The sequence below is a fragment of the Perca flavescens genome, chromosome 12, assembly GCF_004354835.1.
Source record: "Perca flavescens isolate YP-PL-M2 chromosome 12, PFLA_1.0, whole genome shotgun sequence".
Classification (NCBI taxonomy): Eukaryota; Metazoa; Chordata; class Actinopteri; order Perciformes; family Percidae; genus Perca; species Perca flavescens.
This window is the reverse complement of record NC_041342.1, coordinates 33,285,000-33,312,126: the sequence shown is the minus strand read 5'-3', so window position 1 is coordinate 33,312,126 and position 27,127 is coordinate 33,285,000. Positions and strand designations below refer to the sequence as shown.

Sequence of the window (27,127 nt, the reverse complement as noted above, 5' to 3'; positions counted from 1 at the left end):
TGGAATGATCCTTTAACCAGAGTGGATGGTTGTAACTGTCATTGTGTTGTTAATGTGAGAAAGGCTGCAGAGCAGAAACCCACACAGCCCGTCTGCTGCAGGAAAGGAAGTGGTGATTCTCTGTCAACAGTTTTTATGATTTCTAATAACCACTGAGAACAGACTCATATCTGCTGCTGCTGTAAACACTCAGGAACTCCTCTTCCTCTCTGCAGCTGTGTGTCTTTTCTCTTGTGGTCTGGAAGCTTTTTTTTTTTTCCACTGAGCCCTCTACCCACACACAGTTTAACTGAGCCCAGAGAGCAACAATGATGACCCACCTGGAGGTCACCTCCATGGACTTTATTTATGGGGATTTTAGCCATCAAAGGTCAACTTTACAGTTTACACTTGGATTTGATGAGAGTCCTCATACAAACACGACAACTCACATGAGTGTCTGCAATGCAAATAAGTAATCTTCTTATTAAATATGTGCTTATTTGCATACGTACAATGTTGTAGAAGTCAGACTCTGAATGATATCTGAACAAAGCCCTGCGTGAAAAAACAACAACTTCAAAATAAATATAGGAATCAAATTATAAAATTTGGGTTATGTAAGAGCTACTGAAGTGGAGATTTCTGGCTCAGAGTATTAGAACAAAACAAAACCTTTAAAGATATCGATTATAAAATTAAGACATTTGAATGACTCTACAGGTAAATAAGTGTTAATATTTTAACTAACAGATATCAACATGAAACCTCCCCAGTGGATTACCTACTTTAAGACAATTAGTTTTTATTTTTTTTATTTTCATGAAATTGAATGTTTACATATGCAAACAAGGCATTATCTAACGTTAACGTTGGCTGAATTTAGGAGAAATCTACAGGCACAAATAAACACAGTCTAGTAATATAAATGTTTTGTTGTTATCAAAGACAAATATCCCAATATCCAGTTGTAGCTTAAAAGTAGCTTTTTCTGCTGTTTGTTCATGTGTGTAAATAACGGCATCATCATTGTAGAGTTTGACTCATTATTTTTATTATTACAGATAGTTAATAAGCTAATTAAACATTTCTGTTGGACATTTCCTGTGTCCCATATACCACTCAACCCCAGAAAAAAAAGCCTAATTTGTAGGTATTTTCCAGGTATTATATTATATATGCCTATTTTTAAAGACATTTATGATTAACAAATACCTGTGCCCCATATACCGCATGACCCCAGGTATTACCGAGCAACTCACCATAAAAGATTTGTCTTCAAGAAGACTCCAGCGTGAAACACCCACACCTACTGATCTGTATACAACAACTGGTTACATATATTTGTTGTCTTTGGATAGATGTCTATTGACGATGATTTTTGATTAATTAATATAATCTATATTACTACAATTAATTATTTGAACGAAATCCAAAAAAAACAAGGATGAAAAAACAAAAACTTTTATTTCTGCTCATTTACGTTCATTAAGAATGTTACACTGAAAAAAATGAAAAAGCTGCCACACTCATACGCATAATGTATTAAAGAGAAACGCAAGAACAGAAAAAATACTATGATCTATAAAATATCTACCAGACAGCTGATTATACAAGTGAGCTATCATTATACAAGTCACAATTAAAAGTAGAAATAAACTAAAGTATCTAAAAACACCACAGAATTTAAACTTAGTAACTGCTAAGATATATATGTATTTATATGGTTCAGATGACAACTACAACACGTCATAATTGATATTTTTTAATACTGATCAAAGTGATGAATGAGATGAATTGATGAGATTTGATGACGAGAAAAGTCGAGCAGAAAATCAGCATGTCAGTCAGTCAGCATGTGTTCAGCTGGTGGATGGTCCCTTGTTTCTGAGGATCATCAGCAGAGAGAGTCCACAGCAGTACACCAGACTCTTCACTATCAGCTGGGTGTACAGCAGACAGAACAACTTCACCCTGCACTGGGACTGGAAGGACACTGAGACACACACACACACACACACTATATACATTTCATCAGAACACACACACACTTGACACTTTGATGTTTCCAGATTCACATGAAATGGGCTCAAACATGAAAGCTCAAAGGCCCCTATTAAAAACAAACAAGTCAAATCTCTACCAAGCTTTTCAGATATGGAGCCAGGACAGTGACTTTAAGTGTTGGCATTGAAAACAAAAGCTGAAGTGTAAAAGGAAACATAGTTATTGAAGGAGAGTCAGCAGGTGATCTTACAGTCAGCTTCCTCCAGAGCTAGCTGGTCTGGTGGATCTCTCTCTGGAGGACAGGAGGCTGCTGGAGCTGGAACCTCTGAAACAGAAAAGCAGTGAAATGTTTGGAGTTGCAGTGACAAATGTCAGTCATCTACTCCTCTGCTCTCTTTGACAGCATCTCCACATGAAGCTGAATCACTGCTGAACACAGTCACCAAGCCTTCATCACTGTCAGCTCTGTGCGTTGCTATGGTTGTTGTACAAAAAGCAACAGTTTGCAAGGCTGCTGTAGAGATGCTGACTGTTTCAAGAAGCTGGTTGAAGGAATGAAAGAGGGAGGCTGTGTTCACATAATCCAACAAGTCCACCACCGCTGGAACAAAAATCCTATTTAGCACAGCTGCATGTTAACGGGAATATTAGTGGAATATTGTCTTTTTCAGAATAAGAGATAAAACCAAGTTATTAAGTGCATTTAAACATAGTTGGTATTGAAAACAGTCACCAAGTCTTCATTACCTTGTTCTGTTTGGGCCTCCACTGCCCCCCCCCTTCATGTAGGACATCACAGCGGTATTTATATGTGCTGTTCTCTTTCTGATGGATCAGCAAGATGGAGGCGGTGTGTCCTGACTCTCTGATCTCCAGCTGTTCTCCCTCATCAGAGGGCAGCTCCTCCAGAGGACCATTCTCCTTTCGTCTTTTCCAGGAGAACTGGACCAGAGGAGGAAACATGGCTGAGGCCAGACACAGCAGGGAGCTCTTCCCCTCCAGGTGGGCTCTGGATGCTGCTGGGTACACGCTCACCACGGGCTTCACTACCGGCTCATCTGAAGTTTGACAGCAGCAACAAGCAGCACAGACACACATTCACACAGTCACCAGCAGCTTACAGCACTGCATTCAGTCTGATCCTGGAAACTACATGGACTCTGATCACTAAACTACTCATCAATACAGCACAAAGTTCACTACATATACTGGATTCAGCTTCATATCAAACACACACTGATCATCTCATGTCAGCACGGCTTATATGGGGACTAAAGACAATTATGGATTAATATACAAAGTCTATTCACTGTAATTAGTTTTACTAACATAATATAGTGATGACATTGTCCTTCATATAATGTACAGTTTCTTTCTATATTATAATAAATAACATTAACTTTCACATTCAATACTTGAGCAATTTTGAATTATTACAATCTATTTAACATATTTTAATATTTATTGAAACTACACAATTCATAAAAAAATTTCAGAATTTTTACCAACAATGTTCACGTTTATACACAACTACAATAAAATGTTCAACAATAAGTGTTGCCCCATGGCCCGGGGCAAGTAAAACACAAAGGGCAAAAAGTAAATATGACAACAAAAAGATTTAAATAATTTATATTTTAAATGTATGCGGTCAATAACAGACAGAAATCACTGTCTCTCCAGTAAGTTAATTAATTGTAATTAGATTTGATATTTTTTTTTTTAAATAACAGCCTCCACTTTCAGTATGAACTTTAACTCATCTATGACTCTGTTCATGATGTGTTTCTACATTTTATATGAAGATCAAATATAACAATTTATTTGAGTCTTTGTCCATATTTGATGACCACTAATGAAAAAACTATTTGTATAGGAGCCAATAAATATTGACGAGTAGAAATCATTTTTACGTCAAAAAATATCTTGACATTAAACCATAAATGATTTTTCTTCAACAGATTCTCACTCCCATCTCATAAAATACAGACGCTTGGTCAGGAGCCTTTGGTGTTGTTATTGATGATAAAAGTCTCCTTTAGTGTCAGATCTAAACACCCTTTATCTAAACGTGCTGGGTCGGGACTATGCGGCCCATTTTTGACTCAGTTAGGTTTAGGAAAAGATGGGGGGGGGGCTTACGTTTCCATGACACGCGGGACAAGAACGGGACGGTTGGGTTTAGGAAACGGGACACGCGGGACACGATCCCCGGTCTCCTGGGTGAAAGTCCTGTGTTGTTTGACCCATCCACCCCCCCAACCAACCTCCCTATGATGATGTTTGGGCTTTCATACTACTCTCTACCGTAGTCTCTCTTAATGCTAAGTCCTATTCAAGCTCCATGTAGCTGCTGCTCTCCCTGGAGCTCTCTACAAACACACTGAAGGTGTTTTTAGGGTCTCTTCAGACGCTGACAGACACTGTCCAAACCTCCTCATTTTACCAGTTCAGAGTGACAACCGGTTGGTTTTATGATATATCACATTTAAATAAAAACTGCAATATAATAAACAGACTATCTTGATCGTCTTGATTGTAAATTAACATATAATAATTATAAAATGTACCTTCACACAAAGGAACAGTGTTGTAGAGTTAACTTACATATTAAAATAAATTACATATTTATCTTTTCATTAAATACAATTATCATTTTAATTACTACAATAGGGCATATCATTTTATATATTTACCACTTTATATTTTACTCTACTTTTAATAAAACAAATTAAATATAATGTAATTTCATATTTTTTTAATTTTACATCAAATACACAATTTAAATAAAATCTTCAGATTATGTTAATCATCAAATACTATTTATATTAAAAGTACGCTGAGATAAATATAAATATATGTTTGAGCTGTTATATATATATTCTGTATATATATATATATAAAAATAAATTATTAGCATAAGTTATATTTATTGTAATATATTCAGTATTTTTGTGTCTTCATGTATGAATATATCTTCCACTAAAAGACAAATGTACCATCATATAAAAATACAATAACTTTTTAAAATGATTAATTAATTATTCTAAACAATATAATTAAAGTTATACTCTTTACAAAATACATTTACTGACATATATTAGATTATGTTGAACATCATATATTATCTTATTGCTGATTAACTGAGAGGATCAAATACTGTATGTTTTTAACATTTCATTAAACTTTTTCTATAAATCAGATTAATCTCTTGAGAAATAAAGAATAACTGGAGTTGTGCAGTGAGATTTAAACATGTTTTCAGGAACTATGAACCTTTTTATGTAACAATAGCTGCATGGCTGCAGGAATTCTCTTCTAATGATGAAAAAACTAACATGTGAAGCCTGAAGAGACAGAAACTCATTAAAACACATTTTCAACTTGTTCAATAAAACAACTGAAGGAAATAAATGTTTATTCTTACCTGTTACAATCAGTTTAGTTCCAGAGCCAAAGATGAGGTACACTCCGACTCCCACAGTGAAACTGAGTGATACAAAAACCTGTCAGCTGTTGAATGTGTCTGCTGAGGTGAACCAGTCCAAATTATTAACCAGGATCATATTCCAGCTCCATGATGTGTTTCTCTAATCTTCATATTAACATGACTGTCTTCTTTTATGTCTGTATGTATGCTGTACTAGTGTCATATAATATAAAACAAGTAGAGCAGTGTGATCGATGACCTTAGTTTATTTTGTATAATTGTTATTGATAAATGTTTGCTTTAAAACTCTGATATTGTTTGCTGTGGGTTTAATTTATTATATTTTGCTGTGGACAATTTATCTTTCTTCTATCTTTCATGAACTGCAACAACAATCACTAATTGACACACCTGTAGAACCCCGTTCACATCAGCGATCTGATTGGCCAGCTGATCAGACCAGTCCCTATAAAAGGAGGCTAGACCCCTTACCAGGAGGGACAATGCTCTGAATGGGCCGTGTCCTGCAGTGGCCTGGCTTGCTGATCTTCTCCTCCCTCGGTGTTGCTGCTGACTGGATCTCCTGTACCCTGGTGGAGCTGAATCCCAGACTCTGCAGTGAAGTGGTCCTTTTCTCCCACACTGGTGTGTGTGTGTTTTAGCATTTGAGCTAAAGGAGTCGTTTTTACTAGTTGTTCATTCCTGTGAAGGTGCCAGATCCAGGGGCCGACGGCAGAGCAGCAGACACGGCAGTATTGTTGATGAGCCCACTTGAAGTAGAGGAAAGGAAAGTTGTCCCTCTAGTCAGCCGAGACTGGTTTAAAGTTGCCGGGCTAGGAGCAGGCTACCCATTGATTTTACAGTTCTCCACTGACAGAAGCAGAGCGGCACCACAGAATTCCTGGTTCTGGATCTCTGGACTGGACTCGGCTATTCAAAGCCCCGCTGAAGCAGATCTTCTGTGCCGTGCCAGGAGAAACCCGGAGCTGACTCCAGGCTGGACTGGACTTGGGTGTTGTTTCACCATGGGACAGAATATTGGACAATCTATGGTTTTATTGTCTCCCTGGGTTTTGAGGAGAATGTGATTTTAATGTCACTTTAAATTTAACTTTTTTGTCTTTCTTGGTGTGGCTGGGAATCTAAATCAAGATTTAACATTAACAGACTTCCAGTCTGTTACACTAGCTGTGGATCATTTGTTCAGACGTTATGTTCCTCCGAGGATGAATCCTACTGACTTTGATAGGTTTTTATCCAGTAACTTCATCAGCTCACATTTTTATATTTAGTCCATAAATTCATAATGTCTGTGTGTTGCAGTGTAGTTACTGACCACACACCCTTCAGGAAGGCCTCATCACACAACACCACAACCAAGGTATTCACCAAATCAACACCACACTCTAGAGATCTACACACCTGACCATTTGACGAGCCCCCAAATATGTTACGGCCACAGCAAACAAACACAACTTAAATGTGACGTCAACATATCTAATAACACCAAACCTGAGGATTAGTTAAAGTAAATTAAGATTTATTCACAAATTAACTATTACTGATTAAACCAAAACTACAGGAGTCTGGAGGTCTGGCCAAAAAGAACAAAAGAAGAGAAGAAGCTTGAGCCAACCCACCAAGGGCCTTCAGACCCAGAACCCCCCATAAACTAAAAAGTAGTAACTAACAGAAACAAAGCCACAAAAACTAGACTACCAGACCTCCCTCCTCAAAGCAAAGAAACCCAAAAGAAGAGAAGAGAAACCAACGGTGATCAGCTGCTTCAGTCTCAGAGACAGATTTCTGTCTCCCAGCCTCTCTTATATCCAGGGGAGGGGCCCCCCTCAATCAGAAATCAGGAACACCTGAGATCAACAGAGGAAAAAGAGAGCAGGGAGGGGAGCACCTAACATCCATTACTATACATTTATAATAGGCTCGTTGGAGATGAACTGCGCCTCGCCTGTAAAGTAGACGAGAGCGGTGACAAAGTCCGCTCTCAAGTGGGACAGTTTTCCAGCTGATTCCAGCAGCCTTCAGGCTGAACAGGAAGTGACACAAACACTGTGGTCCGATTCCGATTTAATAAAATGTTATCAGACCCATATATCAGCTCCTACACAGTCTCCAGTTGATTTTATTAAGACAGAGTAGCTGTCAAAATTCTCTACATGTGATCTTTTGCTGATTTTAATCACCAACAGACTGTAGATGATCCATAACCTGAACAGATTTAGTCTCTCTGACTTCTAAACGTAACTATCGGCCTCACAACAGGTGTTCTGTACACAATAAGCCTTTAAATCAGACAAATAGCAGTTAAAATCCCTCCGATTAAAAATCAATAAAAAAGTTTATATAAAACGTCATCATGTTGAGTCGATTCTGAACCAATCAGCTGTTCGATCAGCTGAGAGGCCGGCGTTTCCCAGCATGCCCTGGGTCCGCCTGCGTCCGCCTGACTCTTGCAGTTGGTGAAAAGCAACTGCGCTACCTGCGTCTCAGAACTGCGGCCGCCTCGGTCTCGTCAGATTATCGTTGCCCACGTGTGCATGACGTCAGAGCGAGTCGGGATCAAGTCGGACAAGAATCTAACCGGCATGCATTGGGCGGCGATCGCCGGTGATCGATTCTGCGCAGATCTGGCTCATCTCAGACGAGCCTAGTGTCTGTGTGTTGCAATGTAGTCTTGTTGTTATCTGAAGTAGAAAGAGTTGTGATCCTCCTACTTTTTATATAGTTGTTGAACTTAAGGTCAGAAATATTAAAGCTGAAATTACGTTATTGGATGAAAAGGTTTGTTACAATTTAATCATTCATTCAAAGTGATTTCAGTGTTTGGATGAATATATATTTATATATATATATATATATATATATATATATATATATATATATATATATATATATATATATATATATATATATATATTGGGTTTGATATTATAATTATACTTTGTTTTAAAACCTGAAAATATCTTCAATCCATATTCTGTCACATGTTGTCATTAGACATTTCTGTGTTGATTAACAGTTTATAAGACATCTTAAAATGTGTATAAATATTAGGGTTTATCCTCTGGGGACCATAAACATCATGTCTGGTTTCTGGTTCTGGATCAAAGTTCTGGTTGGATGAAAAGACTAAAGTGAGATTATCTGCTGAAATAAGTTCCAACATGTGATGTTAGAAATGTGTCTGCAAAGCTTTTATTGTGAAGGAGACACAGGAAGTGTTTGCATTAAGAGCAGATCAGCATTGTGAGGAGGAACAGACTTTATTCCTGCAGCAGGTCAAATCAGAGGATTTTAATCTTTAAATGTTGAAGCTGTTTTTGGTTTCATCATTTTGACAATTTTGTCTAAATGATTGGAATCAGGAACTTCTTTTCAAAAAGGAATTATTCATATTTTTATCACATATACATACATGTATCTGTATTATTAATTTAATTATTTGTATAGTTTTCTGTTTCAGATCTTTTATTATTGTTTCTCTGTGTTGTTAAGAAAAGAAACTTCAGCTCAGTTCAGTGTGTTTGTGACCAGTGTTAGACAACTGACTCAGGAAGTGGAAGAAGTTACTTGTTAGTTATTACTAATTAAAAAGTAATATTACCTTACGTATTACTTACGTATCACAACTAATTAGTTATTGTACTTTTTATATTACTATATTTCTTTCTAACTGGATTAATAACAGAAATATAATTACTGTTTTGGAAATTGTAATCCCTTACACTACTCATTACTGGGGAATGTATCCTAATAATATAACAGTAATAGATTACTTAGTAATGCGTTACTGCTCAACACTGTTAGTGACTCTGGCTGAGATGGAGGTGAAATATGTGAACCTGGGCTGTGGTTTACTGATCTCTTCCTGTCACAAACACTGTTTGACATCTGTTCATCTGGAGGTTTTTGTTCAGGCTGCAGGGAGCATTTCTCACTGTGGGGATCATCCTTCCAACAGGAGCAGTAGTAGGTGGCTGAATGATCGGGTTTAACCTTCTGGATCTGCAACTCCCAGCTGTTCTGTATATTCACAGCTGAGAAATCATCTTTCTGAGGATGATTGTATCTCTCCTTCTCTATGACACCAGTACTCTTGTCAATATACAGAATCAGTGTGAATGTTTCTTTGTCTCTCTTCTGGTACCAGTATATATAACTTCCATCACACTGCTCAGTGCCTCGACAGCTGAAGGAGACGTCTCCACCAACTCTCCTGGTCAATGTTAAATCATCCTGAATCAGCTGTGTTGCCATGGCAGCCAGCGCTGTAGAGAAACAGACAGGTAGATGAAGGTGAGTGTGAGCCAGTGTTTGTTAAAGGTGGAGTTTGTTGGCTCCTGATTGGCTGGAAACACTCACCTGAACACAGACAGCACAGAGCAGCAGCTGGGAGGAAAAGCATTTAGTTGAGTGGTGTTTCCTCTGGTGAACCTGGGGAGAAGTGGAGCTCTGATGCAGCTGAGGCCAAACAAGGACGAGCTGTGAGATCAGACGAGGGCCACGTGGTTTCTAACAGCTCCTCACATCTCCCATCAGCCCCTGCAGCACACAGATAAGGCTGCTCTCTGACAACAGGCCTTTTTTCACTGCAGATATTTTGACTTCATTTGTCATAGAAGGAAAAGCACAAGTGTAAGATGAACGATGGCTCTGTTCTGTTCAAGTGTTCCTGTAAACCTTGATGGTGAGACAGCCAACAGGAACAATACAGGACCCTGAAACTGAAGCAGCTAAATGGAATTCAGCCATTTATTATTCTACACTTGTAACATGTCAAAATGTCTTGTATATAATAATAACAATAATAAGAAGGATTGGACAAAGACAAAAAATGCAATCAAAAAGGTTAAAGCAATCAAATCAATTATTAAAATAAAGAGCAATACAAAATGAATAAATAAATCTGTGTACATAAACAATGTTCTCAATGGTTGGGGTCATGTCAAACCTAGAGAGACCCTGGTGATACTTCAAGCAAAGTTTCATGTTGTGTCGAGTCCCTTCTTAGTGTTATGAAAATAGCGATATTTATGCAATCATAGTAGTGCCCCTAGCACTCCCATTCAAAGGCCATTTTGAAAATGAAGAAATGGTCAATCTTAAAACTGCACTTCAGGTTCCTAATTATGCTTTTAAATGAATGTTTGAGTTTTGGGTACGACAAAAAGACCTTAGGTTGCATTTTGAGACCAGAGTTACGGGGCTCTTTAAAACACAAAGTTTATAGACTAACTTTAATGTAATGTTCTCTCCATTTCATATATTTATTCCGTCCTAATTATGCTTAATTTTTTCTTTCACAAAAAAGACCCAAGGTTGCATTTTGGTGAGAATTCAAACACATCTTTAAGAAGGGATTTTAAAAGAGTTTACTGATTCTGGGAGCTTTGTCTCCTTAGTGGGCAGTCAAAATGTCTTGTATATAATAATAACAATAATAATAAATAAGACAAACAATGTGCAAAAAAAAAAGTATAAAGCAACAAAATCTATTATTAAAATGAAGAGCAATAAAAAATAAACATATAAAATGGAGAGAACATCACATTAAAGTTAGTCTATAAACGTGTTTTAAGAAGGGATTTAAAAGAGTTTACTGATTCTGTGAGCTTTGTCTCTTTAGGCAGGTGGACATTCCAAAGACTGAGGGGAGGCGCAAAAGGTCCTGAAGGTCAAAGGTCACCTTTAGATTCAAGCCTCGACTTTGGAACGAGCACAAGGGTGACCTGAGGATCTCAGGCTGCAAACTGTCTCTCATGGGGTCAACATCTCCGCTGTATAGCTCGGAGCCAGACCCAGACGAGCTTTAAAAGTGATCAGTTAAATCTTAAAATCAATTCTAAATCAAACAGGAAGCAAACAGACAGAAGCCAGATTGTAGTGATGTGTTGTCTGTTATAAGCAGTGAGATGCTTTTATGTGTAATAAAAATGTCTTTCTTTAGTCTGACCTGAATTATTAGTATATTCTTGGTATAATAAAATATTTAAAAGAGTTTAAAGCTGGTTTACAATTTGAATATTTTAACTGAAGTTGTTTTTAACTTCCTTTTGATACATCACAGCTTTTACAGAATTAATAAAACATATTATAAAGTACCATCTCCCCCAACAAACAGCAGCTTCTTCACTTATTTAATGCTATTAGAAAATATTTTCTCCTTTAAACTCCTTTAAATAGAATAACAAGTCAAACCAAAGCAGACAAATGTCAGTCTGTTCCTTTAAGAAGCTTAAGGAACAGTTATGACACATTTAATATTATTTAAAGGTATGTCTGTGCTATTTAAATGCTATAACTCTGAACAGTTTGATCATTGTCACCATGAAGAACTGTTGGAAGAATGACATCATATTGCAGCTGTGTCAGCAGACAAACATGTCTGACATCACATCTTTATGCTCTTAGATCTCTGTCACAACAATAAATAAGCTCTTCCAACATGGCCGTGGGACACATTTCAAACTAAACTTGATCTCACTGTGGGTTTCTGTGTTTGCTGTCGGTGCTGACAGTAACCACCAAAGAGAAAGAGTGTCACCCTGTGGTCAGTCAGAGAAGTGCAAGGGTATCCAGGTGATGCTGATGAGGATGGTCGCCGTGACGACATGATGATGCTCTTACCTCTTGTTTTACTGGCAAAGAAAAAACAGTGAGATATCGTGGATAAAGAAACACACAACAGTCAATGACAAGTATAACTGGTATAATTGTTGGTCTTTTAGTTAAATTAAAATACTATTTCTACTGCAGCTGATACAATACAGTTAATTGTACTCTCAGAAATATTACCAGTACTTCTACTAGCTCTGATAGAAACCTGAAGTTCTCAGAGACTGAACCTTTTGTCTGTTCCTCAGTCTGGGGGAAGACCAGAGACTGGAATAATAATAATAATAATACATTTATTTATAAAGCGCTTTCAAGTCAAAGTGCTGTACAGAACATAGAAAATGCAGTTTAAAAACAGTTCCAATGACTAAAATATAACACACATTCTCAGAAAAACATTAGATTAAAAATTAGGTCTCATACACAACAGTAAACAGATGGGTCTTTAGCTTTGCTTTAAAAACCTCAACAGAACAAGCCTGCCTGATGTTCAGAGGTAAGCTGTTCCACAATGTTGGTGCGCGGAAGGAAAAGGCCCGTTCCCCAATTGTCTTCTTTTTAACCCTTGGGACACTCAGAAGACCCCCCCTGAGAACGCAGGGGGCTCGAGCAGGCACATAGGGTTTCACTAGGTCATTGAGATACAGCGGTGCGCTGCCATTTAATATTTTATAAATTAGCAGCAACACCTTAAAGTCTGCTCTGGCATGAACAGGGAGCCAATGGAGAGAAACTAACACTGGTGTAATATGTTCATATCTGGAGGCCCCAGTCAGAACACGAGCCGCAGCATTCTGAACCAACTGCAGACTCCGCAGACTTTTCTTTGGCAGACCCGACAGAAGCACATTACAATAATCTAGCCTGGATGACACAAAGGCATGAATGAGGACCTCAGCGTCCTTAAACGACAGTATTGATCTTATCTTTGAGATGTTTCTGAGATGGAAAAAAGCAACTCTGGTCACCTCCTTAATATGTAAACCAAAAGAAAGTGTCTGATCAAAGAGCACACCAAGATTCTTAACTTGGTGTCTACGATTGATTACACAATCATCGAGAGACAAAGTAAAGTGATCATAAAGATGACCTAGTTTTGCTGGTCCAATAACCATCATTTCGGTCTTGGCAGAATTAAGCAACAAAAATTTGTTGATAACCACCTCTTAACAGCTGCAAGACAGGCCTCAAGTTTAGCTGTGTTAGACTCGCTTCCTACATCTAGTGGCATATACAGCTGCATGTCGTCAGCATAACAATGAAAAGCAATCCCAAAAGAACGGAAAATCTGACCCAATGGGGATAGGTAAAGTGAAAAAGCAATGGACCCAGTACAGAGCCTTGGGGAACCCCGTGGTTAACGGCACAGGACTCGAAAATATGTTGTCATATAAAACACATTGAAATCTTTCTGACAGGTAGGATCTTAACCACTCTAGAACTTGTCCTGAGATACCAAAGAATTTCTCAAGTCTATCCAGTAATATACAGTGGTCAACCGTGTCGAAAGCAGCGCTAAGATCTAACAGCAAGAAAACGCTTGTTGACCCCGAATCTATAGACAGTAGCAAGTCATTCACCACTTTTGTAAGTGCTGTTTCTGTGGAATGATTTACCCGAAAGCCGATTGAAATGGCTCAAATAGCTTATTTAGTGACAAATAATTTAAGAGCTGATTTGAGACCACTTTCTCAAACACTTTTGACAGAAAAGCCAAATTTGAGACAGGTCTATAGTTGGTCATGGAGTCTACATCCAAACTAGGCTTCTTTAGTAGGGGTTTAACCACAGCAGTTTTGAAGCAAGCTGGAAAGACTCCAGTGAGGAGGGAAGAGTTTAAGATCATTGAAACATAAGGTCCTAATGTAGGCCATAGCTCTTTGACAACCCAAGAAGGCAGAGGGTCAAGTGAGCAGGTTGTACACCGTGCTACCGTTACAACCTTACTCAAAGAAGCCAAGGAAATTGGTTCAAATTGAGAAAAGCCTTGTCCTGTGCAGATAGACAAATCAAAAACACACTCTGCATTGTCACTGTAAGACTGGGGTATTTTGGCTCTAATGTCCTCTACCCTTTCATTAAAATACAATAAGAAATCATGTGCAGATAGGTCAGTACCACTAACTGCATGAACACGCTGTGAGAGTCGAGAAACAGTGTCAAATAACAGTCTGGGATTATGCCTATTATTTAAAATCAAATTAGAATAGTAGGCTGCTTTTGCAGCTGACATCCTAGATTGGTAGTTGGTCAGACTGTCTTTCCATGCATGATAAAACACTTCAAGCCTTGAGTGACGCCACTGACGTTCAATTTTTCTGCAGCTCTTTCTAAGCATTTGTAAATCATCATTTAACCAAGGGGTATGGTTCTTTATAAGACACCTCCGGGTCTTTACTGGAGCCACAGAGTCAAGAAGGCCCCAAGAACACTGTTAAAATTAGATGTAAGGAGGTCAACTGAAAGAGCCTGATTAAATACTGGATCGACCACATCCGCAAACCCATAGCTAGATCATGTAAAGCTCTTGTGCTGATATGACGAGATGACCTTATTGTCCTTGTTTCTTTCCCAAGGATGAGTGAATTTGGAATTAAAATTTCAAATGAAATTATTGAGTGATCTAAAACAGGTAACACAGAAATTTCATTTACAGATACAGACAACCCATAACCTAACACTAGATCAAGTGTATGTCCGTGCTGATGTGTTGATCCAGTCACAAATTGTGTGAGATTAAAAGACTCAATAATATTTAAAAAGTCTTTAACCAGAGGCTTGTCAATACAACAAATTTGAATGTTAAAATCACCAACAATCAAAATCCTTTCATATTGCAGAAAAAAGCTGGATAAAAAGTCTGCAAATTCAGAAATAAATTTATCATGATATTTGGGTGGACGATAGATAACAGCAACCAAAACAAGAGAGGGATTATTCAAGGTGAAAAGCTGCAGTTCAAATTAGTGAAGACAGGGAGGTTTAGCAACTGTTTGCATTTAAAACGGTCCTTAAAAAGTGAGGCCACCCCACCTCCTCTGCCTGTCAGTCGAGGAGAACTGAAGAAACTGGAATCAGGAGGACAGAGTTCCACCAGGGGCGCTAATTCACCGACATGCAACCACGTCTCTGTTAAAAACATTACATCCAATTCATGGGAGTCATAAAAGTCTCGGAGGATAAACGTCTTATTGGACAGTGACCGAGCGTTAAGGAGAGCCATTTGGACTTTCCCTACCTCAACACCCGATGAAGTTTTACAATCCAGGTAACGCAAGTTATCCAGACAAGCACCTCCCCTTCCACGCATCCTTTGTGACCAGCAGGGCTGCAACAGCTGATCGAGCTCAGGAGACACCGGGTAAACAGGAAGAATCCACCGCTGTCGGCACGCAAAATCCAATTTACATCTGACATACACAGCATGATCCCTGTTCATCATCCTCTCTACGGTTTTACGGAATGATTAATGAAGGTTTTATTGTGACGTTAGGACAGGTTGAAACAGTGTGTTGTTGTAGACACTAGAGGGCAGCAGTGTGAAGGTTTTATTCTTCACAGCAGCAGCACAGAATGGACCTTTTTCACAGCAGACATGTTGACTTGTCATAGTAGGAAAAGCACAGCTGATATTGATAACCTTAACGATGGCTCAGTTCCATCAAGTGTCCCAGTAAGATATTTCAGTGAGTCAGCATGAACAATACCAGGACCTCTCCTAAGTGGAATGCAGCCATCATTAATGGTTTTGAATACACCTGTGCTTTTCCTCCTATGACATGTCAACATGTCTGCCATGAAAAAGGTATATTGACACAATAACTGAAATACAGTATATAATGTAGTATGAGGTGAAAACTACAAGTTCAAAGTGAGGGCTTCAGAGTAAAAAAACTTATGTATAATGTAATAATTCTTCTAAAAAAAGTGTCAAATATTATTCAACCATGACGGTAAATTCCCCGTAACCTAAACAAAGAGCTCATTTGACCCCAAACAAGATCTTTCCCTGAAACTAACCAAGTCTTGTTGGTGCCCAACCAAACCTGATCCATAGTGGTCTCACATCATAAAACAGACTCATTCTTCACAGACAATGATGTTTAATCAGATCATAAAACACTTCTATGCGTCGTTGAAAGGTCAGTTACGAAATACATATTCTGTCATTTCATTTGGAGGATTGTTGGCCCCCACCTCTGTCTGAATACCACCAGTTTCAGATACAGCAAGTGTTTTTACAGGCAGAAGCGCAGATGTGGTGGTTTATCAGTGTCTCATGTTGTGGCTGACCTCAACATGGAGGAAGTTAAAAGTTAAAGTCAGAGTTAGAAACCACGTGGCCCTCGTCTGATCTCACAGCTCGTCCTTGTTTGGCCTCAGCTGCATCAGAGCTCCACTTCTCCCCAGGTTCACCAGAGGAAACACCACTCAACTAAATGCTTTTCCTCCCAGCTGCTGCTCTGTGCTGTCTGTGTTCAGGTGAGTGTTTCCAGCCAATCAGGAGCCAACAAACTCCACCTTTAACAAACACTGGCTCACACTCACCTTCATCTACCTGTCTGTTTCTCTACAGCGCTGGCTGCCATGGCAACACAGCTGATTCAGGATGATTTAACATTGACCAGGAGAGTTGGTGGAGACGTCTCCTTCAGCTGTCGAGGCACTGAGCAGTGTGACTAATAATTATATATTCTGGTACCAGAAGAGAGACACAGAAACATTCAAAGTTATTTTTGATATTGACAAGAGTAATGGTAAAATAGATAAGAGTTACTCCATACATCCTCAGAAAGATGATTTCTCAGCTGTGAATATACAGAACAGCTGGGAGTTGCAGATCCAGAAGGTTAAACCCGATCATTCAGCCACCTACTACTGCTCCTGTGTGAAGAGAGATCCCCACAGTGAGAAATGCTCCCTGCAGCCTGAACAAAAACCTCCAGATGAACAGATGTCAAACAGTGTTTGTGACAGGAAGAGATCAGTAAACCACAGCCCAGGTTCACATATTTCACCTCCATCTCAGCCAGAGTCACTAACAGTGTTGGGCAGTAACACATTACTAAGTAATCTATTACTGTTATATTATTAGGATACTTTCCCCAGTAATGAGTAGTGTAAGGGATTACAATTTCCAAAACAGTAATTATATTAGTTATTAATCCAGGAAGAAAGTAATATATTAATATAACAAGTACAATTACAAATATGTAAGGTAATATTACTTTTTAAGTATTACTAACTAACAAGTAACTTATTCCACTTCCTGAGTAATTTGTCTAACACTGGTCACAAACACACTGAACTGAGCTGAAGTTTCTTTTCTGAACAACACAGAGAAACAATAATAAAAGATCTGAAACAGAAAACTATACAAATAATTAAATTAAGTAGAAAATGCGTGTGAATGCTGAATAGCTAAATTGCTAAAGCTAAACTGGATGAATGTCTTAAATCCATAAGAAGAAAGTGAAGTAGTGAGGATTGTTGGAAAAGTATGAATGGTTTTAATTAACATCATTAAAAAGTTGAATAACAGCACTAATGTATAAAGACGTGGAATATTTAAAGGTAAACTAAACTGAATTGTTGGCTTTATAAGTTCAACGATGCCAAACGATGTAGAACATTGTGAGGTCTGAATTTATTTTATAACTGAAATTATGAATTAGTATGGAAGAAAAAAACATAGAACTGCATTACCTTAATAAGCAAACAGCTGAAATACATAGATAGATAGATAGATAGATAGATAGATAGATAGATAGATAGATAGATAGATAGATAGATTAATAGAAAAGCTGGAAGCTAATCTACAATACACTCAAAAGCGGAAGTTCAAATAAATTGACTAAAAAGGCTGAAAGTATAAATGCTTTGTATTATTATCAGATATATCCATGTTGCATAGAACAAACAAGCATGACCCTAAAGGGCTGAGAGTTGAAAATATTACATGAAAATAAGTGGGCTATATGCATGGATGAAATCACAAATTAACCTGTGTGTGTGTTTGTGTGTGTTTGTGTGTGTGTGTGTGTGTGTGTGTGTGTGTGTGTGTGTGTGTGTGTGTGTGTGTGTGTGTGTGTGTGTGTGTGTGTGTGACAAAAGTGTCTGACAACATTATTGATCTCAGGATTTGACTTTTTGTCCAAAGACAGCGGTGTAGAGAGAGGAACGCCACTCGAGAAAAACGTGTTCAGGATGTCTGTTGTTTCGGAGTAGGCTACAGAAATCATAGGCTCCTGTTATCTAAAGGTTTGTCAGTGCCATGGCTCAATATTCAAAAGATTTCCACAATGTGGATGAGGTTGTTATAATTGGATGGCCGCCTGTATTAATTTGAACCAGAGTAGGCTCTCTATGGATGAAGAACATGCTACGGATGAAGAGCAGGCGAGGGGAGAGAGGGGCTGCAGCTGCTCAGTGTTTCGTGCGATCATTAGGCTGTAATACATCTATGGTTTTGTGTTATGTAAAATATTTTCAATAAAACAATGGTTCGTATTTGCTCTTGTCTCACAGCCCTGTTGATAAGAGGAGGGAAATCCTCTGACGGGGTAACACAGTGTTGTGTCCGAGGTATATCGCTGGACACATCCAGACCACAGATATCTGGCAGCAACAGGTCCCACTCCTGAAAACATATTCTTTGGGCATACAGGGGCACAGCACCCACGGGTGCCCTCCAGCCGCTGCTTCACCCTTCTCCTCTCTCTCTCTCTCTTTGTCCGTAACGTTGTTCTCTGGCTCAAGTGAATACAGGCGGCCATCCAATTATAACGATCTCATCTAAATTGTCGAAACCATTTAAATATTGAGCCATGGCACTGACAAACCTTTAGATAACAGGAGCCTATGATTTCTGTAGCCTACTCTGAAACAACAGACATCTTGAAAGCCTTTTTCAAAAAGTAAAGTCCTGAGCTCGATTATATTGTCAGATACTTTCATTAACAATCTGAGTCTGTCATTAGCAAAAAAAAATCACTTTTAGTGGATAAAAAGCAAGACAGCACAATTGCCCCATTAGGTTACATTGAAGCTTGGTTCACGCCGGCCCGTCATTGCGATCTCGATCAATACTGGACCAAATTCAAAGCTGTTTGGTCACATCAGTCTATTAGCAATGCATGGGGAAATGGGGTCCAGATGGGAGAACAAAGGTAGTTACCTTTAAATATGTAAGAAGAATTCCAATATATATTAAGCAATTTAAGAAGTTAAAATGGGAGTTTTAGAGCAAGGACTTAAATGAGCTTGAGTGTACTCAAAAGAAGTCAAGGTTTCCTTAAAGTGTCTTTGTTGGAATAAGGATAAAACATCAGATGAGGTCTAAAGCCTGAGGAGTTGATCTACAGTGGGGGAAATAAGTATTTGACCCCTTGCTGATTTTGCAGGTTTGCCCACTTACAAAGAATGCAAAAATCTACAATTTTAATCATATGTACATTCTAACAGTGAAAGACAGAATCCCAAAGAAAATTCCAGAAAATCACATCATATGAATTTATTAAAATTGATAACCATCTGATGAGGAAAAACAAGTATTTGACCCCCTGGACAAACAGCAAGTATTCTGGCTCCTACAAGCCAGTTAGTCTTTCTTTAAGACACAGCCCCAATCCGAAACCAATTATCTACATCAAATACACCTGCCTCACCTCGTTACCTGTATAAAAGACACCTGTCAACACCCAAACAACCAGCATCCAACATCACCACCATGGGCAAGACCAAAGAGCTTTCCACGGACATCAGGGACAAGATTGTTGATCTGCACAAGGCTGGGATGGGCTACAAGAGAATCGGAAAGCAACTTGAGAGAAAAGATCAACTGTCGGTGCAGTTATCAGGAAATGGAAGAAGCACCACACCACCGCCAACCTCCCTCGGTCTGGGCCTCCACACAAGATCTTGCCTCGTGGGGTGTCCCTGATCATGCGAACGGTGAGGAATCATCCCAAAACCACAATGGGGGGGAACTGATGAATCAACTGAAGGCAGCTGGGACCACAGTTAAAAAGAAACGGTTGGTAACACACTACGCCGTCATGGGTTGAAATCCTGCAGCGCTTAAAGGTCCCCCTGCTCAAGAAGAAACATGTACAGGCCCGCATGAAGTTCGCCATTCACCACCTGGACGACTCAGAAGAGGCCTGGAAGAAGGTGATGTGGTCAGATGAGACCAAAATAGAACTTTTCAACTTGTTGTGTTTGGAGGGCAAAGAACACAGAGTACAACCCAAAGAACACCATCCCCACCGTCAAGCATGGTGGTGGCAACATCATGATTTGGGGGTGCTTTTCAGCCAAGGGGACGGGACAACTCCATCGTATTGAGGGGGAGGATGGACGGGGCCATGTATCGTGGAATTCTGGACCGACATCTCCTTCCCTCAGTGAGAGAGCTGAAGATGGGTCGAGGATGGGTGTTTCAGCACGACAACGACCCTAAGCACACCGCCAAAGCAACAAAAAGAGTGGCTGAAGAAGCACATCAAGGTTCTGGAGTGGCCTAGCCAGTCTCCAGACCTGAATCCGATTGAAAATCTTTGGAGGGAGCTTAAAATTGGAGTTGCCAGGCGACAACCTCGGAACCTGAATAATTTGGAGGCTGTCTGCAGGGGAGGTGGGCCAACATCCCTGCCGAAATGTGCACAAACCTTGTCACCAACTATAAAAACCGTTTGACATCTGTGCTGGCCAATAATGGCTTTTCTACAAAATATTAACATGCTGTTTGTCCAGGGGGTCAAATACTTGTTTTTCCTCATCAGATGGTTATCAATTTTAATAAATTCATATGATGTGATTTTCTGGAATTTTCTTTGGGATTCTGTCTTTCACTGTTAGAATGTACATATGATTAAAATTGTAGATTTTTGCATTCTTTGTAAGTGAGCAAACCTGCAAAATCAGCAAGGGGTCAAATACTTATTTCCCCCACTGTATAATAACATTTATTTAGGGTTTTGTGCTTTGTGTGTGTGTGTGTGTGTGTGTGTGTGTGTGTGTGTGTGATGTTCTGTTAATGTTCATATTACTGTCTGTAGTTGCAATTCTACTGCCTGGCAAAAATGCTGCGTCATGCTTACTAATCAGTGGCCATGATTGTAAAGACAGCAGAGATCCCTTTATAAATACTCTTCGTTTGCGTTTTGGATGAGGATGAATAACATTATGGTCAATGAGAGAATTACTGACCGTCTTGTTGCTCTGAGGCAGATAATTCCCAAACTATAAATCCTATAGCTTACGTGAGCACATCCCATGATAGAAGACAAGAATACCTCAGTTTTAATGTATAAACTTTCTGCGACAAGTAAAAACTGTGGGCGTGAGAGCAAGTTATACAGAAGAGACTAATATTACTTTCTCAAGGCTCCGTACTCTAGCAATGACATCACCCACTGTAAGTCAAGCAATACATATACGGGGTAATACACAGGTAACGCTAACGGAGGTGTAACGTTACAAGCACCGGAGTAAAGTGCTAACCGGGTTTGGATTGCTGCTGGCTGGCTGCTAGCTGGCTGGGGGCTGACTGTGTCTGTTGTCAGCTCTCATCCCGACTGAAGCCTTGCAGCGCCGGGAGAGTGAAGCAGACAGACAGGGGTGTGCTAGCTGGATAAATTGCCATTAGATTAGTCGTCGATCTATACAGTTAACGTTACTGATGAATTTGTGGGTTAGCCCAGAGTTAACCGTGGTCAAAACAATCATACTAAATATAAATGAGTGTGTTGAACGATGTTTTAATCTTGCGTTACCCACCAAGAATTAGCTAACATTATAGACCAAGCATTAGCATTACATACTACCTTCATAGTAGGCACCGAAGCACTTTTCCTCTTGGGTCCCCCTACAGGTTGGAAGTGGAATTGTCCATTACCGTTACCATTACCATTATTCTTATGTCTCATTCGAATGAGTTAATGAACCACTGAAACCATTTTGGAAACATTATTTTAAGGTAGAAAAGAATCTTTGGTGTTGGATCGGTCGATATTAAAATCAATCAATATCAATAAATAAGGTATCTGTTGTATTACTGTGTTGCAAAGTGGCATGTAATCAGTGACAAAACGATGTCATGTGGCAGAAAAAGTTGTATTATGTTTATAACGCTCCTCAAACAAACAAAAAGGAAATGAAAGAAGAGAGTCATGTTAACATGAACATTAGAGAAACACATCACTGAGCTGGAATATGATCCTGGTTAATAATTTGGACTGGTTCACCTCAGCAGACACATTCAACAGCTGACAGGTTTTTGTATCACTCAGTTTCACTGTGGGAGTCGGATGGGTTACTTCATCTTTGGCTCTGGAACTAAACTGATTGTAACAGGTAAGAATAAACATTAATTTCCTTCAGTTATTTTAATGAACAAGTTGAAAATGTGTTTTAATGAGTTTCTGCTACTTCAGGCTTCACATGTTAGTTTTATTATTATTAGAAGAGAATTCTTGCAGCCATGCAGCTATTGTTACATAAAAAGGTTCATAGTTCCTGAAAACATGTTTAAATCTCACTGCACAACTCCAGTTATTCTTTATTTCTGCAGGAGATTAATCTGATTTATATAGAAAAAGTTTGATGAAATGTTACATGAAACATACAGTATTTGATCCTCTCAGTTAATAAGCAATAAAATGATATATGATGTTAAACATAATCTAACATAAGTCAGTAAATGTATTTTGTAAAACGTATAAATGTAAATATGTTGTTTAGGATAATTAATTAATCCTTTTTAAAAGTTATAGTATTTTATATGATGGTACATTTGTCTTTTAGTGGAAGATATATTTATACATGAAGACACAGAGATACTGAAAATGATATTACAATAAATATAACTTCTGCATAATCATTTCTATATTTCTATATATTATACACGATGATACAACACAAACATGTGTATTTAAATCTATTTTGGCGCATTTATTATATAAATAGTATTTGATGATTAACACAATCTGAACATTTTATTGTAATTGTGTATTAAAGGTGAAATTGTTGTGAAAAAAATTTGAGTGAAAGATAAGATGGTAAATATATTAAATGTTATATATATATATATATATATATATATATATATATATATATATATATATATATATATATATATATATATATATATCACATTGTAGAAATGAAAACGACAATTGTATTTTATAAAAAGATGAAGATTTAGTTTATTATACTATATATATTAACACTAATATAACAGAACATGTTTTCTTTGTGTAAAAGTAAATTCTATGATGATGATTATTATTTATCGTTAATTTCCCCTTAAGGGATTAAGAGAACAAGTCATTTTGTTATGTACCAGTTTTTTTTTTATATATTTCGAATATCATAAAAATCATTTTGGGTTCAACGTTAACATTTTTTTGCTGTAAAAACAAATTCTACTTGTGTGAAGTCAGTCTTTTTATTAATGGTTATCAGATAACGATAATGACTCAAGTCAACTGTTATATTTTTTTCTTTATTTAAAATGTATTAACACATCATGGACAGTGTCATAGATGAGTTAAGATGATTTTTTTTAAACAAACAAATCTTAATGCAATAATAAACTTACCGGAGAGACAGTTGTTTCTATCTGTAATTAGTTTGAGTTCATACATTTAAAAAATATAAAAGATTGACTTTATGCTGTTGTTGTTATATTAACTTACCCAAAGTGGGGTTTTACTTGTCCGGGGAAATATTGGACATTTTATTGTAGTTGTGTATAAACGTTAACATTGCTGTTAAAAAATATATGACATTTATTATAAATTGTGTAGTTTAATATATATTAACATATATATGATATGGATTGCAATAATTAAAACTTGCTAAAGTATTGAATGTGAAGGTAAATGTTATTTATAATAACATAGAAAGAAATTGTCTATTCTATGAAGGAAAATGTCATCACTATAGTAAATAAATAATAATAATTTTGGTAAATTGACTTTGTACATTTACATGAAGAATTGCCAAATCCATAATTGTCTTTAGTCCCCATATAAGCCGTGCTGACATGAGATGATCAGTGTGTGTTTGATATGAAGGTGAATCCAGTATATGTAGTGAACTTTGTGCTGTATTGATGAGTAGTTTAGTGATCAGAGTCCATGTAGTTTCCAGGATCAGACTGAATGCAGTGCTGTAAGCTGCTGGTGACTGTGTGAATGTGTGTCTGTGCTGCTTGTTGCTGCTGTCAAACTTCAGATGAGCCGGTAGTGAAGCCCGTGGTGAGCGTGTACCCAGCAGCATCCAGAGCCCACCTGGAGGGGAAGAGTGCCCTGGTGTGTCTGGCCTCAGCCATGTTTCCTCCTCTGGTCCAGTTGTCCTGGAAAAGACGAAAGGAGAATGGTCCTCTGGAGGAGCTGCCCCCTGATGAGGGAGAACAGCTGGAGCTCAGAGAGTCGGAACGCAGCGCCGCCATCTTGCTGATCCATCAGCAAGAGAACAGCAAATATAAATACTGCTGCTACGTCCGGCACGAGTGGTTTACAGTGGAGGCCCAAACAGAACAAGGTGATGAAGGCTCTGTGACTGTGTTCAGCAGAGATTTAGCTTTATGTGGAGATGCTGTCAAAGAGAGCAGAGGACTGACTTTTCTTACTGCAACTCCAGTGTTTTCTCTAGGTTTGTGGAAGACTTATGTGCACGTATTTGGCTGGAGGTTTAGGGAAAATTAATGATTTTCAATAAAACCCACTATGCAATTTCACCCCATTTTGGACCATGATTATTACCATATTTGTGTCTAAAACATTGGAAAAGCTAGAGCAGATGATGAATAAATAAAACTAAAAAAGGTTAAAGACAAAACTTGCTAAACCAACTACAATCATTAGATTTGAGAAAATTTTTGAGTCAGTTTTTAAGCTCACATTCATTCGGTTTAGGTGGTGCCCAAATGCCTTGAATGCAGAACCTTATAGCTTTATAATTAACCCTGAACTCCAAACTATTTACTGTTTTTCTGTTTCAGAGGTTTCTACTCTTCCACCATCTCCACCAACACTTCCACCAGCAGCTTCTGTCCCGTCTCAGTACCTCAGTACAGTGGAGGCCCAAACAGTGGAGGCCCAAACAGAACCAGGTAATGAAGGCTTGGTGACTGTGTTCAGCAGTGATTTAGCTTCATGTAGAGACTCTGTCAAAGAGAGCAGAGGAGTGACATTTCTGACTGCAACCCCAAACGTTTCACTTCTTTTCTGTTTCAGAGGTTTCTACTCTTCCACCATCAGCTTCTGTCCCGTCTCAGTACCAAGTGAAGTTGTTCTGTCTGCTGTACACCCAGCTGATAGTGAAGAGTCTGGTGTACTGCTGTGGACTCTCTCTGCTGATGATCCTCAGAAACAAGGGACCATCCACCAGCTGAACACATGCTGACTGTTTTCTGCAAGCCTTTTCTATCTATAAATTCATCTAATTAATCACTTTGATCAGTATTGACAAATATCAATTAGGACGTGTTGTAGTTGTCAACCTAAACATACTCATACATAAATATATTTTTGAAGTTACTAAGTGTGAATTCTATGTAGTTTTATTTTAATACTATTTGATACTGATTATTTCTACTTTAAATTGTGACTTGTATATTGATAGACAATGAATGTGAATTATCAGCTGTCTGGTAGATATTTTATACAGTATAGCATTTTTTTTAGTTCTTGTTTCTTTTTAATACATTATGCAAAGCTTTGTCAAATTCTTTCATTGTTACGTTCTCAATAAACTGAAAAATCTAAAGTTTCCATATTTCATAAGAACCCTCATTTTTATGAATTTGATTTAAATGATCAGAAACAGAAACAACGTCATTGGCCGTGTATGTTGACACCTGCAAGTGATTTGGAAGATATGAATATAAGCAAACAGCTAAACAAAGATGAAACATATATACACACAGCTGTTATATATAAATCAGTAGTCAATATTATCCTTTCCCCAACCCAGTCTCACGTCAGTTCGTGATGGCATTACGAAATTAAATCTATTAGAACGTGATACCATTACGTAATTGTGAAGATTTACGTGTTGGGGTCACGTTTTTTATACTAATGTATTTCAATGAGAAGCATCTTACGTAATCCCATCACGAAACTTTCTGCCACTCGGCTGCAGCAGAGAAGCTGGATACAGCTTTGATATTATTGGTATTTTTAGCCCAATAATCGCTGTTTTAATCAACATTTATTCACCAGATCTTATCACGGTTTATATGTATTTCTTTTAATGTTATTATTTCGGTCTATTTCGGCCAGGGAAGCTGGATTGCTTTGTTGTTTATTGATATTTTTAAAACTATAACGCTACATCTTTCAACATGTATTTAGTTGTTATCATGCTATGCATTTCTTTATTTTAATAATATTATTTCGGTCGTGAGACTGGGTTGCCTTTCCCACACATTCCCAATATGTGGTCAGGGGTATAGCACAAAATTCTGGGCCCTGTAGAAAGGCATTTTCTATGGGCCCCTCCCCGCATCCACAGCTATTCATTCTAGCATCTTTTTGGGCCCCTTGTTACATGAGGGCCCTGGGTACTTAGTCCCTTTCTCCCCGCCAGTCCAACAACCCTGTAGGCCTATGTGGTATTGTGTTGTTGAAGTATTTTCTGCTTCATTGGACATCGATAGAGAGAAACAGGAAAGGCAGCGTAGAGAGGGGATGACATGCAGTAAAAGGAATGGAACCCAGGACTCTTGATACATGGTGCTGCACTTTACAAGGAGAGCTACCGGGACCCCCCATTTGTTGTATCATGTTAACATGATAACATGGACTCTCTAGTTGGGCTTGAAGATGAGATGCAGATGTTTGTTTGAGGGGGTGAAACAACAAGATGACTTCTTTGTCTTTGTGGTTTTTGTTTTGTAGCTCTGATCAATGATAAAAGATGTACCGCTTATTGTTGTCAATACTGTGGTCGAGTTAAATACCATAGAATCATAAAGTATTATAATAAACAATAATGATACATTACTACACATTCTTATACATAATTTCAGCTGTTTTGTGAATTTGCCTTTAGTAGTAAATTAATAAT

At 38.1% G+C, this 27,127-nt stretch overlaps 2 pseudogenes; one reads left to right on the top strand and one right to left on the bottom strand.

Annotated features, from left to right (window-relative positions):
* Positions 1 to 1,427: 1,427 nt before the first annotated feature.
* LOC114565071 (immunoglobulin lambda-1 light chain-like) lies at positions 1,428 to 15,514 on the bottom strand (annotated as a pseudogene).
* Positions 15,515 to 15,989: 475 nt separating this feature from the next.
* On the top strand, positions 15,990 to 25,825 carry LOC114565070 (immunoglobulin lambda-1 light chain-like; annotated as a pseudogene).
* The last annotated feature ends 1,302 nt before the right edge of the window (positions 25,826 to 27,127 follow it).